Source organism: Cynoglossus semilaevis, chromosome 3 (assembly GCF_000523025.1).
Source record: "Cynoglossus semilaevis isolate Cse_v1.0 chromosome 3, Cse_v1.0, whole genome shotgun sequence".
Lineage (NCBI taxonomy): Eukaryota > Metazoa > Chordata > Actinopteri > Pleuronectiformes > Cynoglossidae > Cynoglossus > Cynoglossus semilaevis.
The window spans coordinates 11,934,406-11,939,309 of record NC_024309.1 but is presented as its reverse complement, the minus strand read 5'-3'; the positions used below and the strand labels follow the sequence as shown (position 1 = coordinate 11,939,309).

Sequence of the window (4,904 nt, the reverse complement as noted above, 5' to 3'; positions counted from 1 at the left end):
CCTGGGAATTTATGCTGTTTCAGTTTATAATATCTACAAAAATTGTTTATGTAGGATTGTTTGATGGCAGTCCATTTGAACGCCTTGAATTATGAGACTTGTGTGGCCCCCGTGGTATCTGTGGCCCCCCAGGGAGAGGGGGAGAGCGGGGCTTAAACGACACATTAATTCATAAGTTATTTCGCCAAATTCGTCGGTCAGCACCACCTGTAATGGACAGCGACAGGTGCAGTGCACTCTATGCTGTAATAACAAAAGGAAAAAAAAAATCTGTTTTTTTTTCTCTTTATTTAATTTCACTTACTTCACTTATTTTTTTTTTTAAATCCCTTGAACCCATCGGTGCTAATACTAATAAATGTGTGATTCTTTCGTAGCCAAACAACTCTTCTGGTCCACATGCGAGATGCTAGACATAGGCCACTGAATGCCAGCATGGGCCACTAGGGGCCCATAATTCCTTGCTGCATGTAGCCAAAGTGACATAGGTTGTTTAACCGACTAACAGACCAGATGAGTTATGTGATGAGTAGAAAATGCTAAGACGCGGTTTAAATGTTTACATTTGAAAATGATAAACTTTCTGACATCATTTCACTTTTTGCACATGAAAATCAGACTTTTCCTCATGTTGTCTTTAATCGTTGTTTTTAGGCTAAAACAACCGCAAAACAACAAAGCAAAGCAACATTAGTTAAAAAAGTTTATTCTCAACATTAAACGTTTACCTTTGAAGTTCCACAGTGTCACTCAAACGCAATGCAGTTAATTTTCAAGAGGAAAAGGAGCTTTTGTACTTGATGATGTTTTTTTTGATGATATTTATTTGCCTTCTTTTACTGCGGAGACATTTGTATTTACACTATGAAAATTATCCAATAGTTAGTATATGTTTGAAGCTCTAAGTAGGCAGTGTTTATGTACAAATACCTGCAGTGATGGCCTCAGTCTCACAGGTATTTGCAGTAAGTATAACAGTATTATGGAGTAAGCAAACGAGATACTTTGTTTGTGAGTATCTGTCCGTGTGAGAGTGTCCTCTGTCCTCTGTCCTCTGTCCTCTGAACACATAGACATGAAGTTCTGCAGGTTTATTTTCCTTCATCGTGTCTGTCAGTTTCTGTGGCGTGAGAGTGTGAGCGACTGAAGCCCTGTTTAATGTAACATCACAGCATGTATGTATTCCTCTTCAACACCAAATAAATTGTACCTGGTACTGTATTTTGAAAAGTTTTATTTTAGCTTTAAAAATTTTTTTTTTCCTAGTTTATAATAGTCAAAAGATGTAGTAGTGCAAAATATCCTTTAAAAACCTGTGTCTCATCAGCATAGAAAGTAAAGCTCTACGCTGATGATAGAACATCAAATCTGCAGCATTATGATTCGACTAATGTGCCGAGGTTATAGATTTAGTACTCAAATGATCAAGTTTCTGTTGTCTCTCCTGATTGGTCATTATCGTTGAAATTAATGTTGCAAATTCCACCTATGGAAGAACTGTTTTCTGGGTTTAACATCACCAAAAAAAAAAAAAAAGAAAAGAAGAGAGAAGTACATTGTGTCTGCCTCTAAGAAACAATCAACTGTTTCTGTGGCTTTGCTGGAATTAAAAACAGGTGTTTTTGTTGGGGCCGTGGTCCAGATGTTTGATGCTTTAGAAGAATTTAGGGCCACACTGGAACGCATGAAGTTCAGACATCAGAGGGAGACAAAGGGAGATGGAAAATCAGAGCAGAGAGGAAGAAAGAAAGAAGGAAGAAAAACCACCACAGAAGAGACAAAGTGTGTGTGTGTGTGTGTGTGTGTGTATGCGCGAGAGTGCATGTGTACTGAAGCCTTTATCTGTAAAGCAGCTCTAATCAATACTTTCTACATTAACAACATTGAAACAAATGGTTTCTGCTTCCTCGCAGTGATGAAGTAACACAGAGTTTCTGCCAGACTCTGTACTTTTCCTCTTTGCTCTTGGTTTTTATTGGGTCTCTTTTAAGTTTTTTTGTGTGTTAAATGTGTGTGTGTTTGTGTGTGTCTGACAAATGTTAGCTGTCAGAAGTGTTTCCACCAGCTGTTTATAACAAATCTGCTACTCGAACCATGACAAATGATGGATAGTGAGCTGTCATTATTTTTGGTTTTCCAAAAAAACTAAACAAAAAAAAAAGTCTGAATGAAGTGAATATTTGAATTGTATGAAATTAAGACCTGGTCAACCTATGGGCCATGGTTGATTTTAAGTACGGTGTAGATGTGACCCACGTTGTTGATGCACATTTTTTAAATGTGTTTTAAATCCTGATCTTTTTTTTTTTTTTTTTCAGGTTGGATTTTAGTAAACATTGAATGAACTAGAAGGCAGTGTTATAAAGGTCGCGCAGTTCTGTGGGTAATAGAGTGACGTGCAATGTGTGAGAGAGTGTGTGTGTATATGTGTGTGTGTGTGTGTGTGTGTGTTCATGCCAAACCACAGTGAAGACACCAAGCAGGAAATTGCTCACAGATGGTGTTATTTTCTTTCATATTAACAGAAGGATATTTCAGGCCAAAGAAAACAAATATTTCTGTGTCGAACAAAAAGTCTTTAAACTGACACTGCTGTCACATTTGACAATATTTCAATTTCAACTAAGGATAAAATAAATAAAAACAATATGAAACAGGAAGATAAGTTACATTTAACTCTCTGCATACCAGTACTGCTACACAGTCCCACCAGTTACACAGCCAGCTGAGCAGAAAGTGAGCAGAGCTTTTACACAAACTAGTGCATTTCAAAAACATTGCACAGCAGTTTTAGCTTTTGTTCCGCGTCACGCAAATTGAAGATTTTGTCCCACTTTTTCATTCGGCATTACTTCATTGAAAATACACTATTTTCTGTGGCTGGCGGTCCATTGGCAGTCTATCGGTGCAGTCCACAGCAGTGATAGGTCACTTCGTGGATGAGGCGGTAGCTGACTGGCTGGGTGGCGTGTCAATCAAACTGACTGACTCGCAGCAATCACACACTCACGTTAACGTCTGAAATCCTGGAACGTGCAATTGTTTTGATTCAGTGAAGGCGTCCATGTGTAGTGTGGCCGAAAAAAAGGAGAAGACGCCGCCTTTTGGCTGAGATCGGTGGATGGAGAGTCTGAACCAGAGATCTGGAATTTGTGTAAAAAACGGCTTTTCTGTCGCCATGGTAGTGACTGTGATGGGAAACGACACGATGCATGTGAGTCTCACACAACAAATACACAACAGGAAACATCCAAAAGTGTGCAGGTTTTTTTTTTTCTGCAAACCAAATGACACTGAGTTGGATAACATTACAGTCTAGGTTTTAACTGTTGGTTGATTTTCTGCTGTGTTTCAGAAACGTGATATATATATATATATGTTTATTTATTTATTTATTTTTATGTTTTGATGTCACAGATGGCCATATAATCCACGAGAGATGTCGGTTTTTACAGAGAACTGTTTATATTGTAGTTTAATTTGACATCAGGTCATATTTTATCAGGTCACATCAGGTTAAATGTGAAAGAATTCACAGAGAATTCAAAGAGTTGGCTTTAAATGATTACTTGTCCTGCATTTTATCGGTTTAGAGGTGGTCTTTCCAGTAAACAAAGTGTCACTCTAATTGTGTAGAACTATTTCCATAGACAGTGCTGATAACAAGAAATACAAACCTGATTTTTTGTGCATTTTAAAGCCAATATCCAACAATATACACACATTCGCTCCAGTTGTTGTATCCATCAGCCAGTGGAAAAACTGTGACTTTATACCTGCTTCTTATTAGGTCTGTCGTCCATTTAATGCTGTGGATCCAGGTGGTTTTTTTGTACTGTTTTCAGCTTTCTTTCTGTACAAAAAAACAGATGCTTTGAGCAAATGGAAAAAATGCTAAGCAATGACGCAACAACTCGAAAGTTGGGTTGTGGCCAAAACAAAAAGTCTAGCAGTGAGCTGACGGCTGCTGTTAGGCTTCCTAGACATGAGTTTCTGCAGACAGTTGTCGGTTAATTATTCTCTGTGGTTTCAGTAAATGCTCCATTAGTGGCTTTATAAGAGGAGCTGTTTGTCATCATGGTGACCTACTCTATGTGTTCACCTTTAAAACACACATGAAACAGGTTGGATGCCACTGTCGGATGACGCAGTGAGAGAGAGGTAGACATTGCAGGACAGTGCCGCGTTGCTACAGAATTGCTTTTTCTTTTGCTATTGTGTATGTGCAGGTAGAACAGAGAGACATCAGTCATCGCCACGCTGCATCTGATGTGAGTTTATTTGCTTTCTCATAGATTCCTGTTTGGAGACCACGCAAACAGCCCGAGGGAGTAAATTCTTCTTCTTACCAAAGTGACATCTCTATGGAAGCTCCTGGGACACCTGGAAAATCCTGGAAAAGGTAAAAAAAAATTCTTATGCTAATCCCAATTTTTTAAAATGCTCTAATTTGATTAGAAACACGCAGGAACATTTAAATTTAGAATTTTTATTTCAATTTTATTTTCATTAAAATTTTTCACCTTCCAAGTTTTTTAGTATTTTTTCTCTAAAAATTCTTCAAAATATTTTTTTTAATTTTTCAAATAGAATTTTTTTTTCAAAATAAATTTTCTTAAAAATTATCAAAAAATAACTTTTTCTAGGAAAATTTCAAACCGCTAATTTGATGAGAAACATGCAGGAAAAAATACAATTAAAAAAAAAATTTTACAAAAATTTTGTCAGATTTTTCGATTTGACCAAAAATGTAAAAAAATTTCACATTCTGACCAAAGATTTTATGAAATAAAAAATTAAAAAAAAACATTTTAACATCTAAATAAAAAAACCTTTTTCGAAAAAAATTTCCAAAAAATCTTATTTCTTAAAATTTTTCAAAATAATCACATGGGAGCATGTTT

The 4,904-nt window shown here is 36.6% G+C and overlaps 1 long non-coding RNA gene across 1 annotated transcript in view; it reads left to right on the top strand.

Moving 5' to 3' along the window:
- The first annotated feature begins 3,452 nt into the window (after positions 1-3,452).
- LOC112486860 (uncharacterized) overlaps positions 3,453-4,904 on the top strand; it is a 7,746-nt gene continuing 6,294 nt past the window's right edge. Inside the window, exon 1 of the long non-coding RNA XR_003049420.1 lies at positions 3,453-4,402. This is a non-coding gene — a long non-coding RNA (uncharacterized LOC112486860). The remainder of the gene's footprint in view (positions 4,403-4,904) is intronic.